The following is a 16,197-nucleotide window of genomic DNA, read 5'->3' as shown; positions in this document are numbered from 1 at the left end:
CGCAATAAGGTGGATGAATTAACTGTGCAAATAGATGTTAATAAATATGATGTGATTGGGATTACGGAGACGTGGCTCCAGGATGATCAGGGCTGGGAACTCAACATTCAGGGGTATTCAACATTCAGGAAGGATAGAATAAAAGGAAAAGGAGGTGGGGTAGCATTGTTGGTTAAAGAGGAGATTAATGCAATAGTTAGGAAAGACATTAGCTTGGATGATGTGGAATCTATATGGGTAGAGCTGCAGAACACCAAAGGGCAAAAAACGTTAATAGGAGTTGTGTACAGACCTCCAAACAGTAATAGGGATGTTGGGGAGGGCATCAAACAGGAAATTAGGGGTGCATGTAATAAAGGTGTAGCAGTTATAATGGGTGACTTTAATATGCACATAGATTGGGCTAGCCAAACTGGAAGCAATACGGTGGAGGAGGATTTCCTGGAGTGCATAAGGGATGGTTTTCTAGACCAATATGTTGAGGAACCAACTAGGGGGGAGGCCATCTTAGACTGGGTGTTGTGTAATGAGAGAGGATTAATTAGCAATCTCATTGTGCGAGGCACCTTGGGGAAGAGTGACCATAATATGGTGGAATTCTGCATTAGGATGGAGAATGAAACAGTAAATTCAGAGACCATGGTCCAGAACTTAAAGAAGGGTAACTTTGAAGGTATGAGGCGTGAATTGGCTAGGATAGATTGGCGAATGATACTTAGGGGGTTGACTGTGGATGGGCAATGGCAGACATTTAGAGACCGCATGGATGAACTACAACAATTGTACATTCCTGTCTGGCGTAAAAATAAAAAAGGGAAGGTGGCTCAACCGTGGCTATCTAGGGAAATCAGGGATAGTATTAAAGCCAAGGAAGTGGCATACAAATTGGCCAGAAATAGCAGCGAACCTGGGGACTGGGAGAAATTTAGAACTCAGCAGAGGAGGACAAAGGGTTTGATTAGGGCAGGGAAAATGGAGTACGAGAAGAAGCTTGCAGGGAACATTAAGGTGGATTGCAAAAGTTTCTATAGGTATGTAAAGAGAAAAAGGTTAGTAAAGACAAACGTAGGTCCCCTGCAGTCAGAATCAGGGGAAGTCATAACGGGGAACAAAGAAATGGCAGACCAATTGAACAAGTACTTTGGTTCGGTATTCACTAAGGAGGATACAAACAACCTTCCGGATATAAAAGGGGTCAGAGGGTCTAGTAAGGAGGGGGAACTGAGGGAAATCTTTATTAGTCGGGAAATTGTGTTGGGGAAATTGATGGGATTGAAGGCCGATAAATCCCCAGGGCCTGATGGACTGCATCCCAGAGTACTTAAGGAGGTGGCCTTGGAAATAGCGGATGCATTGACAGTCATTTTCCAACATTCCATTCACTCTGGATCAGTTCCTATGGAGTGGAGGGTAGCCAATGTAACCCCACTTTTTAAAAAAGGAGGGAGAGAGAAAACAGGGAATTATAGACCGGTCAGCCTGACCTCAGTAGTGGGTAAAATGATGGAATCAATTATTAAGGATGTCATAGCAGTGCATCTGGAAAATGGTGACATGATAGGTCCAAGTCAGCATGGATTTGTGAAAGGGAAATCATGCTTGACAAATCTTCTGGAATTTTTTGAGGATGTTTCCAGTAAAGTGGACAAAGGAGAACCAGTTGATGTGGTATATTTGGACTTTCAGAAGGCTTTCGACAAGGTCCCACACAAGAGATTAATATGCAAAGTTAAAGCACATGGGATTGGGGGTAGTGTGCTGACGTGGATTGAGAACTGGTTGTCAGACAGGAAGCAAAGAGTAGGAGTAAACGGGTACTTTTCAGAATGGCAGGCAGTGGGGTGCCGCAAGGTTCTGTGCTGGGGCCCCAGCTGTTTACATTGTACATTAATGATTTAGACGAGGGGATTAAATGCAGTATCTCCAAATTTGCGGATGACACTAAGTTGGGTGGCAGTGTGAGCTGCGAGGAGGATGCTATTAGGCTGCAGAGTGACTTGGATAGGTTAGGTGAGTGGGCAAATGCATGGCAGATGAAGTATAATGTGGATAAATGTGAGGTTATCCACTTTGGTGGTAAAAACAGAGAGACAGACTATTATCTGAATGGTGACAGATTAGGAAAAGGGAAGGTGCAAAGAGACCTGGGTGTCATGGTACATCAGTCATTGAAGGTTAGCATGCAGGTACAGCAGGCGGTTAAGAAAGCAAATGGCATGTTGGCCTTCATAGCGAGGGGATTTGAATACAGGGGCAGGGAGGTGTTGCTACAGTTGTACAGGGCCTTGGTGAGGCCACACCTGGAGTATTGTGTACAGTTTTGGTCTCCTAACTTGAGGAAGGACATTCTTGCTATTGAGGGAGTGCAGTGAAGATTCACCAGACTGATTCCCGGGATGGCGGGACTGACCTATCAAGAAAGACTGGATCAACTGGGCTTGTATTCACTGGAGTTCAGAAGAATGAGAGGGGCCCTCATAGAAACGTTTAAAATTCTGATGGGTTTAGACAGGTTAGATGCAGGAAGAATGTTCCCAATGTTGGGGAAGTCCAGAACCAGGGGTCACAGTCTGAGGATAAGGGGTAAGCCATTTAGGACCGAGATGAGGAGAAACTTCTTCACCCAGAGAGTGGTGAACCTGTGGAATTCTCTACCACAGAAAGTAGTTGAGGCCAATTCACTAAATATATTCAAAAGGGAGTTAGATGAAGTCCTTACTACTCGGGGGATCAAGGGTTATGGCGAGAAAGCAGGAAGGGGGTACTGAAGTTTCATGTTCAGCCATGAACTCATTGAATGGCGGTGCAGGCTAGAAGGGCTGAATGGCCTGCTCCTGCACCTATTTTCTATGTTTCTATGTTTCAAGCAAGTGTGGATCCACTGGGCCTAATGGGACGAGGTGGGTGGAACATTGAGGGTAGCTCAGGAACACCTCCAGAGAGGACTGCTGCTGGGAATTATTTTTTTTAACACAGGGATGAAACACATGGGATTAAAATCTGATGGATCCAGGTTCCACCCCAAATCCCAGCACATCATGGTCCCAAATTTACGAGAAAATAGACTGAGATTTACACCAGTTTCTATACCAATCTTGCTGATGGGAACTTACCTTTAAATTTATTATGGAACTCAGTTGCCCACCCGGAATGTAAAAACCGAGTGAAACCAGCAGAAATTCAGTGTCACCAGTGTGGGTAATAGCAAGTGGGCTGCTGTCCACTACCATGGGGCCTCACTCTCAGAGCTTCTTGCCTTTTCTGCTTCTCTTCTTCAATTATTATACAGAATGGGGTTTGCTCATTGGGAAGGTTATTCCAGCTGCCTAGTCATTCTGACAACGTGAGAGTGGGGAGGGATGCGTCCAACAGATTTCAGGTATACTTAGACTGACTGCACTTTGGATCACTATAGTGTCGGTCTTGGTAACTTTTTTAAAAAATCACGAAGAAAATCGCTATCAAAATCCAGAAATCTCAATTTCGCTAACATCAGATACCCAAAGTTTTTCAGCGTAAATCTACACTAGTGTATTACTGGCATAAATATGGGAAATGCTTGTGAAGTGGTCTTTTTGCATGGGGGCGTAGCTATGAAAATGAGCTGCAGAGGATTTTGTTGGAGATATTTCAGAAGTGGCACAAACGATTGAGGAAATTTGCATGTACAGGTACCAATGTTTCAGCGTAAACCAGGTACACACTCATTTCCTCGGAAATGCTGGTTTTACGCCATAATTACACCAAGAAGTTCCAGGAAATTTCAGGTCATGATAACATGTTCAGTGCTACTCTCACTATTCATCTGTTTAGTACTGCTCTAATTATTCATTCCTCTCCAAAAATGGATTGACAAACATTGATGAAAGGTGAGGAAAAAATTGCAACTTTTTTGCTTTTTAAGGTCTTCAGGTAATTAATGAAGAAGTCCTCAAGTATTCCACATCTGCAGTTAAATTGAAAAGTGAATATCTGGCTCCATCATGTTATACATTTTGATTAGCAGTAAGATAGACTGTAGATCAGAAGTGTAGAGCTAATTCTAACTTTGTTTCAAACATCTTCCCTGAGATTCTGCTCCTCGAACAAAGGAAGACCTCGGTTGAACTGAACAGGGCCACTGTGCGTAGCCGTGTAGCTGAGACAGAAAGCAGATTTGCAAATGGCGAAGAAGAGAACCTGCAACTGCGAAGAGACAAAGCTCTTCTGGTTAAACTTATTACTGATTTGCAGAATCAGGTATCGGATTCGTCATCTAACTATTCACTCTATGCAATAACTTATACAATGAAAACCTAATTACAATCTTTGTTTACATTAAAGAGGCCCAATTCATTCTTCATAAGAACATAAGAATAGGAGCAAAAGTAAGCCATACAGCCCCTCAACATTCAATAAGATCATGCCGATCTTCAACCTCAATTCCACTTTCCCTTGATTCCCTTAGAGTCGAAAAATCTATCGATCTCAGCCTTGAATATACTCAATGACTGAGCATCCACAGCCCTCTGGGTAGAGAATTGCAAAGATTCACAACCCTCTGAATGAAGAAAGTTCCCCTCATCTCAGTCTTAAATGGCCAACCCCTTATTCTGAGACTATTCTGGACTCTCCAGCCAGCGGAAACAGCTTCTCACCATCTACCTATCAAGCCCTCTCAGAATCTTATATGTTTCAATGAGACCACCACTCATTCTTCTAAACTCCAGAGAGAATAGGCCCAATCTACTCAATCTCTCCTCAATCTAGAGAACCATTATTGTATTTCCTCTGAGGCAAGTATATCGTTCATTTGGTACGGAGACCAAAGCTGTGCACAGTACTCCAGATGTGCTCTCACCAAAGCCCTGTACAACTGTAGAAAAACTTTACTCTTATACTCCAACACCTTGCAATAAAGGCCAACATACCATTTGCCTTCTGAATTGCTTGCTGTACCTGCAGATTATGGAGACTCTGAGTACGCATGAGGAGAGGCCCACGTATCTCAGGGATGCACGTTTGCAAGTGTCCCTGGGATCACATGGGCCAGTCTAACGAATGATAGAAGGGGATCCCCATTCATGCTTATGGGGATGCTGTATGTATGGAATTCCAAAAAATATGAATGGGAATACCTCAAAAAATATATCTACACATAAAATCATTTTTTTTCAAAAACATCATATTTAAAATTAATGAAAATGGCATTTAATTAAATAAAACAAAAATTAAGTTTTTTGAAAAATAAATGTACATGTTCTAAAGGGGGCTATAAATAAACTAACCTTATGTCACAGGTTTTTAAATATATAAATTATTGATAACACATGCCTAAAACCGGAACTTAAGCGGCCCCTACGGAGGCGTGCACTCCTTGTATGCACCCGTAGAGGCTGCAAATTATGGCAACATATCTGGTCATTATCTCATTGCTGTTTGTGGGACCTTACAAATTAGTTGCTGCGTTTCCTACGTTACAACAGTGACTACACTTCAAAAGTAATTCATTGGCTGTAAAGCCCTTTGGGAATATGCTGAGGGCGTGAGATGATGAGATTATGACCAGTAAATCTGTTTTTTTAGTGATGTTGTTTGAGGGATAAATATTGGCCAGGACACCAGAGAGATCTCCTTTGCTCTTCTTCAAAATAGTTCCATGGGAACTTTTACGTCTACCTGAGAGAGCAGACTCATCCGAAAGACGGCACCTCTGACCGTGCAGCACCCCCTCGGTACTGCACTGGAGTGTCAGCCTAGATTTTTGCACTCAAGTCTCTGGAGTGGGACTTGAACCCAGAACCTTCTGACTCTGATGCAAGAGTGCTACCCACTGAGCCATGGCTAGCACCCATGTTAGGAATTTTACACCATTTAAGGTAAGATCATTAACAGCGTGGCTTTCACCATTTTTTTTCCCTTCAAAGTTGTACTGTTTTGCAGTTCTCTGCATGGAACTGCATCTGCCACCAATCTACTCCCTCAGCCAACTTGTCTATGTCCTTGGCCTTAATTTGTTCTTATCAGCAAACGTTAATATTATTCCTCTTGTGCCTATTTCCAAACCATTTATGCAAATGTAAAACAGGAAGCCCCAACACAAATATCCAACAACGTAAAAAAACATCCATTATCCTTTTCTTTGATTTTTGTATCCCAGCCATCCTTCTATAGCCCTCTATTGCCTTTAATACCATATGCCTTAATTTTCTTAACAAATCAAGAGTGCTCCCAGATTTAAGGCAGTTCTTCACTAGTAGTTATGCTCCTAGATTTATGGGCTGTTCCTCAATAGATTTATGGGTATCCCTTTCCTCAATAGTCTCATGTGATTTCCTCATAAAATTCAATTAAATTAGTCAAACATCATGTGATATTTATAATTGTCTGTTGACGGTCTCGGACAAGCTTCAGCCTTTCTGCTTTCACTATTGTCATCTTTTATTATGGATTCGGCGGGGGTTGGGTGGACGTTATTTTCTGAGAATATGTTGATGATGGGGACTCCTTACTCACCAGCCGCACATATTGAAACATTTTCCGCAGCATGGTTGCAATTTCCCAAAATGAATTGGTGGGTGAGATTCTCCACCGTCACTGCTTAGTCAGAAAATTGCCCATTAGCAGTTTATCTCCAATTAAAATAAGACAAATTTTTGGAAATTTATGGTTAATGTCTCTATTATCTGCTTCCCAGCCTCATTCAGTATTCTCGGATGCATATCATTGTTCTATTTTTAAACGCATTAACTTTTTAATAGTTTTTCTTTTGAATATTAATCTCCAGTAATGACCACTCCACATTCTCCTCAGATAAACCTTGAATCACACTTCCACTTTTCTCTGAAAGAATTGTGGTAAGTACGAACTAAGTACTGCCATTAGTGTCCCTCTTTATCACAAAGTGACTCCACCCTTTCTCTGAGTATCCTTCTACTTCTTACATGCTAATAAACACCTTTGCTATTTCCCTTTATATTGAGTGGTAGTCTAGTTTCATTCTCCCTCTTACCATTGCTAATTTTCTTTTTTGTTTGCTTTCTGTATGCACCTATATTTATTACGTGCCTCTTTTATAAAATCTAATTTTTGCTCTAATCTCTCTTTATGCAGGAAATATCAGCCTTTGATCTACCCACTGTGTGTCTAATTAGAATGTATTAACCTCTGACTTATTTGTATTGTACTTCAATATCTCCGAATGCTGGTCTGCTGTTTGGTCTGCCATTTTTTACAATGCACTTATCCCATTTAATTAGCTAATTTCCAGTCCAACACCTTTATTTTTGACCCTACAATTTCTCAGGAGCAGAGGCACACTCGAAACATAAATCAGCCAGAGTACAGGATAGAACAAGGAATTTGTGCAGGACTCAGATATGCCAGATCCTAGCCCTGGTCAGGAGTTTATACTGGGGCTTGGGGTGGGCCATCCTATTCCATGACATCAGATGGGATAGACCCAGGAGAGGGGTTTCCCACATTGGCTAGTTGGCACCACTTTTCTTACCCTTTCCCTCCAGTGGCTGCCCAAGATGCAGCCACATGGGCCCTGCCGAGGAAGTGCAAAGTAGATGACCTTGCACCGACCCTGGATACTCAGATTGGGTCGGTCACTGGTGCCCACTCCACCACACTTCAGCTGACAAAACAGCACCAAGGACTTTCAAACCCTTTTCTTTGTTTTCAGTGAAAGCTTAATTAATTTATGATCACTATTTCCTAAGTGTTGTCTTACCTTTAGGTCAATTACTTGCTCTGTTCCATTATCTAGTGATGCGTCCTTCCTTGTTGGCATGCAAAATACTGATTTAAGGAAGCAGTCTTGGGTGCATTCTTGAAACCCCTTTTGACCATGAACCTTATCTCATTAAATCATGCATCAGTATTCGGATAACTATATTAGGGATTATATTAAACAATTTTTTTAATGCATTATGGTAACCGTATGGCTTGTAGTGACAATTCATCTTTGAGGCAGAAGCAAAATACTGCAATGCTGGAAAATGCTGGAAATACTCAGCAGGTCAGGCAGCACCTGTGGAGAGAGAAACAAAGTTAATGCTTCATTTCGATTATCTTTAATGAAAACTGGTAAAACGTTAGAGATGTAACAGTTTTAAGAAGTACTGAGGCAGAAAAAAAGGGGAGGGGAGGAAAGAGCAAAAAGGGAAGGTCTGTGATAGGGTGAAAGGCAGGAGAGATTAAATGACAAAAGGGATGACATCACATGGCAAAAGGAGATGGTAATGGGACAAGTAAAGAAACAAGAGATGGGTCTGGAGGAGATGTAAATGGGAATAGCAGAATCTTTACCAACAACTGCCGTATGGAAAAAATGGAGTCAACGGTTATGATCTGAAATTGTTGAATTCAATGTTGAGTCCACAAGGCTGTAAAGTGCCTAATTGAAGGATGAGGTGCTGTTCTGCCAGCTCACATTGAGCTTCATTGGAACAGTGTAGGAGGCCGAGGAGAGAGACATTAGAGTGGGAGTGGAGCAGAGAAATGACAAGCGACCGGAAGCTCAGGGTCACCCTTGCAGACTGAACCGAGGTGTCCCGCAAAGCAGTCTGCTTTTGGTTTCCCCAATGTAGAGGAGACCGCATCGCGAACAACGAATACAGTATACTAAATTGAAAGAAGTACAAGTAAATCGCTGTTTCACCTGGAAGGAGTGTTTGAGGCCCTTTACGATGGTAAGGGAGGAGTTAAAAGGGCAGGTGTTGCATTTCTTGCATTTGCACAGGTAGGTGCTGTGGGAAGTGGACGAGATGCTGGGAGTGATTGAGGAGTGGACCTGAGTGTCGCGGAGGGAATGGTCCCGTCGGAATACAAAAAGGGATGGGGAGAGGAAGATGTATTTGGTGGTGGCATCACGCTGGAGGTGACAGAGGATGATCTGTGAATGTGGAGGCTGGTAGAGTGGAAGGTGAGGACAAGGGGAATCCTATCCTGGTTCTGCGAGAGAGGGGAAGGGGCGTGAGCAGAAGTGTGGGAAATGGGATGGACACCGTCAAGGGCCCAATCAACCATGGTGGAGGTAAATCTTCAGTTGAGGAAAAATAAATTCATGTCGGAAACACTGGTGTCATCAGAACAGATGCAACAGAGATAGAAAAACAGGGAGAATGCAATAGAGTCCTTATAGGAAACGGGGTGGGAGGAACTGTAGTCATGGTAGCTGTGCGAGTCAGTGGGCTTATAGTGCATATTGGTCAATAGCCTGTCCCCAGAAATGGAGATAGAGAAGAGAAGTGAAGAGTCAGCAATGGACCATGTGAAGGTGCGGGATGGGTGGAAGTTGGAAGCAAAATTGATTAATTGTTCCAGTTCAGGGCAAGAACAGGAAATGGCAGCGATACAATCATCAATGTACTGGAAAAGAAGTGAGGAAGGGGAGCTGAGTAGGACTGGAACAAAGAATGTTCCACATATTCCATGAAAAGGCAGGAAAAGCTATGATCCATGCGGGTTCCCATAGCTACACCTTTTATTTGTAGGAAGTGAGTGGAGTCAAAGGAGAAGTTCAATTTGTGAACAAGTTCAGCCAGGTGGAGGAGGATGGTGATGGATGGTGATTGGGCCACCGTTCAAGGAAAAAGCAGAGGGCCCTCAGGCCATCCTGGTGGGGGATGGAAGTGTAGAGATATTCTGTCCAGACTGATAAACGTGGAAATGTTGGTCCTATTGGCCCCGACATGTCCTTCGTGGATTTAGTTTGGGTAGACTCAGTCTAGTTGCAGTGCTTTTGGACTCGGCACAAAATTGTTGCAGATTTTCCACTAATTCGTTGTTTTGCTAAACAAGCCCTGAGGGTGACCTGTTGTGTGAAGTACAATAATATCACACTGATGTATTATGAAGTGTTTGTCAAAGGTTGGGATTGAGGCACATTGTTAGTGCAGAGTAAAGAGAGTTTTACTCTCCGTCTAACCCATGCTACACTGGACCTGGGAGTACTTGACACTGCCACGTGGATGACTGAAATGGAGAAATGTTCCATTTCTCAGCACTATCATCTCTCAGCTTGAGAACACAAAATTCATCAAAAAAACTATTTTTGGATTACTCAATGTCATTACCCTTGTGCATCACACAGAAAATCTAGCATTTGGCACCATGCTGTATGATTTCTAAATGGTTTGGAATCAAACAACATTTCCAAAATCATGATAAGCAAGCCTTTTTGATTTCAAGGCTAATGTTATTATTTAAAATTTCAGTATACTTTTTAGTGTAATATACGCCTCAAAGAACAGACTTCAGGTGGCACAAGTAGATCAACAGCTACTTTGTACTTGGGTAAGCAATTTAGTCCACTTCGCATCAATAATAAAAGTCTCTTATAAGTGAAAGATCAATGCCAATTGAATCCTGCATTAGACATAAGCAAAGTAAACCCTATTATTTTCCCCATTATGGTCTGAAGATGCCAAAGTGGCTCACAGAAGGTTAGAAAATAAAATCTTTTTGACTGTACTAATTACATCTTTAATGCCACCACTATATCTAGTTGATATCTGCAGGCACAGCATTGCAATTGTCAGCAAATCATTTCCAACATTTATTGAGCGGTGGATCGAAACTGAAAAAAATTAACATTCCGACATCCCCCAGCTATTTAAATGGAGGCCATTAAAATTACTAGATCAATTGGAACCATGATGACATAGCATCCACAGCTTAATGCAAACTGAACCTGTGTCAAAATCATTAGTTTTATTTAAAGTTCCATCTCTGCGCAGGGAAGATTGAAAGTAAAGCTTTCAGGGCTTATGATAATTCAAACTTTACACATCTGTTCTTTTCACAAGATAGATATAGAAACATAAAAAATAGATGCAGGAATAGGCCATTCGGTCCTTCGAGCCTACACCACCATTCAATATGATCATGGCTGATCATGCAACTTCTGTACCCCATTCCTGCTTTCTCTCCATACCCCTTTAGCCGTAAGGACCACATCTAACTCCCTTTTGAATATATCTAACGAACTAGCCTCAACAACTTTCTGTGGTAGAGAATTCCACAGGTTCACAATTCTCTGAGTGAAGAAGTTTCTCCTCATCTCAGTCCTAAATGGCTTACCCCTTATCCTTAGACTGTGACCCCTGGTTCTGGACTTACCCAACATAGGGAACATTCTTCCTGCATCTAACCTGTCCAATCCCATCAGAATTTTATGTTTCTATGAGATCCCCTCTCATTCTTCTAAATTCCAGTGACTATAAGCCTACTCGATTCAGTCTTTCTTGATATGTCAGGTCCTGCCATCCCGGGAATCAGTCTGGTGAACCTTCGCTGCACTCCCTCAATAGCAAGAATGTCCTTTCTCAGATTAGGAGACCAAAACTGTACACAATGTTCAAGGTGTGGCCTCACCAAGGCCCTGTACAACTGCAGTAAGACCTCCCTGCTCCTATACTCAAATCCTCTCGCTATGAAGGCCAACAGGCTATTTGCCTTCTTCACCGCCTGCTGTACCTGCATGCCAACGTTCAATGACTGATGGACCATAACACCCAGGTCTCGTAATCTGTCACCATTCAGACAATATTGTGCCTTCCTGTTTTTGCCACCAAAGTGGATAACCCCACATTTATCTACATTATACTGCATCTGCCATGCATTTGCCCACTCACCTAACCTGTCCAAGTCACCTTGCAGCCTCTTCGCATCCTCCTCACAGCTCACACTGCCACTCAGCTTAGTGTCATCTGCAAACTTGGAGATATTACATTCAATTCCTTCATCTAAATCATTAATGTATATTGTAAATAGCTGGACTGAACTTTGCGGTATCCACGTCAATACATTACCCCCAATACAATGTGCTTTAATTTTGCACACAAATCTCTTGTGTGGGACTTTGTCAAAAGCCTTTTGAATGTCCAAATACACCACATCCACTGGTCCTCCCTTGTCCATCCTCAAAAAATTCTAGAAGATTTGTCAAGCAGGATTTCCCTTTCATAAATCCATGCTGACTTGGACCGATCCTTTTCCTGCTTTCCAAATGCGCTGCTATTACATCTTTAACAATTGATTCCAACATTTTCCCCATTGCAGATGTCAGGGGAACCGGTCTATAAATCCCTGTTTTCTCTCCCTCCTTTTTTAAAAAGTGGGGTTACATTAGCTACCCTCCAGTCCATAGGAACTGATCCAGAGTCTATAGAATGTTGGAAAATGATCACCAATGCATCCACTATTTCTAGGGCCACTCCCTTAAGTACTCTAGGATGCAGACTATCAGGCGCTGGGGATTTATCGGCCTTCAATCCCATCAATTTCCCTAACACAATTTTCTGACTAATAAGGATTTCCTTCAGTTCCTCCTTCTCGCTGGACCCTCAGTCCCCTAGTATTACCAGAAGATTATTTGTGTCTTCCTTAGTGAAGACAAAACCAAAGTATTTGTTCAATTGGTCTGCTATTTCTTTGTTCCCCATTATAAATTCACCTGATTCTGACAGCAAGGAATCTACATTTGTCTTCACTAATCTTTTTCTCTTCACATATTTATAGAAGCTTTTGCAGTCAGTTTTTATGTTTCCTGCAAGCTTCCTCTCATACTCTATTTTCCCCCTCCTAATTAAACCCTTTGTCCTCCTCTGCTGAATTCTAAATTTCTCCCAGTCCTGAGGTTTGCTGCTTTTTCTGGCCAATTTATATGCCTCTTCCTTGGATTTAACACTATCCCTAATTTCCCTTGTTAGCCACAGTTGAGCCACCTTCCCCGTTTTATTTTTACACCAGACAGGGATGTAAAATTGTTGAAGTTCATCCATGTGATCTTTAAATGTCTGCCATTGCCTATCCACCGTCATCCCTTTAAGTATCATTCACCAGTCTATCCTAGCCAATTAACATCTCATACCATCGAAATTACTTTTCTTTAAGTTCAGGACCCTAGTCCTTATGGTTGAGGAAGTAAAATTTCGCCCATCTTAGTTCATCCACGCAGAAAAATAATTGCCGCCAACTCTCAAATGCCTCCAGTACTTACCCGGCTGTCTATTGTAAGTATAAATTTTGTGTGTGAACCATAGAAACAGATGACAGTGCAAAAGAAGTAAACTTTACTCCCCACATTTCACCCCACACAATACCAAGAGCCAATTGCTAAACTGAAAACAAGGTTGTGAAAGTAAAGTTGTGACAGGACTGCTTGGAAAAGTGCTAAGTTCAAAATCCTGAGTTGTTTCAACTCCTTTGATTGTTTTCAGACCCAATAGCCCTCCCCCCCCACCCACCCACCACCCCACCCACCTTGGAGCTGCAACATGCCTCACCCGAGGAAGTGCCATAAATGGCGTACGCACCCATTCCTAATGCTAACGATTCAGTTCCTGGAAGTTGGGACAGGATCAATGCCAGGACAGAGTTGTGGCTAAAAGTCTGCCGCAGACCAGAATTCATTGGCCCTGAAATTCCATTTTGGCCTTCCCGCGGGCATTTTGGAGAAAAAATACGCACCTACCTTAAGTTGCTGCCCATGTTCGACTTTCCAATGCTGTGGCCTGAGCTGACTGCGAGTCACAGTGTGTGCACGTCGGGACGTGCGCAGGCCTAGAGTTGGAGTCACGTGGCTCTTGGCAGCCAATCAGGTAAAGTATCATAGTAATAGGAGTTCCAAAAGGTCCTAAACTCCTATTACATTGATTGAGAAACAGCCCCAAACACCCAAAACACATCCCCAAGCACCCAAAACATTAATAAAAAATAGAAAATATATACTACATTCATTTAAATTAAAGTTATTAATGTCTTAAAAAAATATATATTTTCCCAATTTTTTTTTAAAAAGGTTTTTTAAATAAACTTGCCATAATGGGGAGGGTTTTTAATGATAAAATATGTTTTCATTACTTTATTTTTATATATTTTTTTGTTTTTTTAAAACACTTGCACCTGTAAAAGTAGGCTATGCACCTGCTTTTTCAGGCACAAGATTTTTGAGGACATTTGTATGCGTAAATATTGGAAATTTGCACTTACAAATGTCCTCGCTCCCGATTTGCGGAGGATCTGTCAAGCCAGAAACTTGACAGATCGGAAAAGCCAGTTTTCAGCACATGCGCATTGCGCGCCGAAAACCGGCTTTTCTGATGCCTTCCCGGATCTGTACAAACTTCATACGGACCCGGAGAGGCTGGAATTTCAGGGCCAATGAATTTCAACCTCAAGATTACAAATTTAATATTCTGCTCCTAATTAATTGATAGAAGTAATGTCAAATTCTGGGAAGTCCTATGTCATCTAATTCTTTAATTAGTTAAAGAAATAATTTTGCACAGGCAGCACACTGGCTGCATCTTCTGCCACAACAGGCTGGTGCCACTGGAGGTCATTTTTAACTTTTGCCAATAGTTTAAAAAGGGCAATATCAGATTGGCGGCCCTTATAACCTCTCGATTGTGAGTCTGCTACAGTTGATTTTCAGGTTGATAGTGTTTGTCCAGGAACATGTTGTAGGTTGATAGTAAGTTTAGATTATTTTTATTTGAATGAGAGGACAGCAACTGATAAAATAATTGATGTTTTATTTTTTATCTGAAGATGTAATCTGTTTTTACATTTGAAATCACTCTTTTTATGCATCTTTCACTTTCTACTTAACTAATATTAAGTTTCATTATAAATTTGTCACTAACAGCGCCACCTTTTACCTGTGTGGTGAGAGACTGGTGATAATTGCACCAATAGTCAATTGGATCTGTGCTAGTAACAATAGGAACACCAGAGGGCATTCACCCTATTACACTTGTTTCAAGTGCTGAAATCAGTCATTATATAATAGCATAATGTGTCCTCGTTTAATTTAATCTGTATTCAGAGCTCTAAAAACATTCATCATCAATGGCAATTACATTATATCAAAATATGTTGCCCTTTACACCAGCTTGGCAAGGTGGTAGCATTCTTGTCTCTGGGTCAGGGTTCAAACCACACTACAGGATTTGAGTATACAATCTAGTGGATTGGAGTGCTGGTTTCTATAACAAGTGCCAGATCTGCAATGTCACTATTAAGATTGGGCGGCAAGTTGAAAATCTACCCCATTGTATCAATAGTGCAGAAGTCTGATATATTGTGCTGTTATTGACTTCTATTGTGGACTAAAGTTTACTTGATTTACATTAACTCAGTCAAATTTTGTACAGGATTTTTTTGTTCTTGAACAATTGCATTGATCAAAATTTAAGATATTATAGAGTAAACAAAAATTAAAACGTGCTACAAATTTCAATTCCTTCATCACAGCTTTCAAGTAAGGAAGAAGAGTTCTCCCAAATCTACTCTGAGATTCATTTGTTTGATCAGGACATTTCCACTCTGAAATCCCAGAATGCTCTGGAACAATCCCTCCGATCTGAGAAATGGCAAGAACTCTCCAGAATGTCCCGCTCTATGATGAAACTAACCGGTTCAATGAGCAGAAACAGTCAAAAAAAAGCGTACTAATATTTGGGTCAGTGTACAGTATAATTTACAGATTCATATAAATAAAATATATTCGCTAAAACCTAAGTCTTTTAAAATACACTAATAAGAATTTTCCTTTGAAAGCGAATATTATTTTGCAATTTGTGCTTTTTATTTATATAATGCAGTAAACTGCTACTTTGTAACAAAGACTATGAACAAATAGTATTGCTGTTTGCTCCCTCAAGTCCTCGGTGTGCAGATTCCAGTGTATTCGGCGCACAATTGGTTTAGCCATCCATTACCAGATCTGGCTGCACTGCATCAATGTTGATCGGGCCTCTCTCTCCTTTGCCAAGATTGCTCACTACTATAGAATCATCTTGGAATGTAAAGAAAAGCCCCGACTTCTTTTCACCATGACACACCACTTCCTTAAACCCTTCTGTCTGCTCCATCCCTGCTCACCTCTAACTACAAGTGCGAGGAGCTCATGAATTTCTTGGTCACCAAGATAGAGACCATCCATTCAGCTCTCTTCTAATGCTTACCTCCCTTCTCCTTGCCCACCAAACCAAACCTCACCCCATAGTGGCCCACCTTAACCCTGAATCCCATCTCTCTAGTTTTTATTCCATACCCTCTCTGCATTCATTTCATCCATGAGATTCACTTCCTGCTCCCTCAACCTGATTTCCACTAACCTGTTGACACCTCAGCTTCTCTTCCTGGTCCCATGCTAGCTGACATCAACTCTCCTCAAAAAACTCATCCTTGACACCACTA

At 41.6% G+C, this 16,197-nt stretch overlaps 1 protein-coding gene across 1 annotated transcript in view; it reads left to right on the top strand.

Moving 5' to 3' along the window:
* The window catches only part of LOC139266844 (median body protein-like), a 69,108-nt gene extending 53,805 nt beyond the window's left edge, over positions 1-15,303 (top strand). Inside the window, exons 6-7 of the mRNA XM_070884452.1 lie at positions 4,072-4,239; positions 15,250-15,303. The gene's annotated coding sequence lies outside the window, so the exon portion shown is untranslated. The remainder of the gene's footprint in view (positions 1-4,071; positions 4,240-15,249) is intronic.
* The last annotated feature ends 894 nt before the right edge of the window (positions 15,304-16,197 follow it).

The sequence above is a fragment of the Pristiophorus japonicus genome, chromosome 7, assembly GCF_044704955.1.
Source record: "Pristiophorus japonicus isolate sPriJap1 chromosome 7, sPriJap1.hap1, whole genome shotgun sequence".
NCBI lineage: Eukaryota > Metazoa > Chordata > Chondrichthyes > Pristiophoridae > Pristiophorus > Pristiophorus japonicus.
This window is presented reverse-complemented; position numbering and strand designations above follow the sequence as displayed.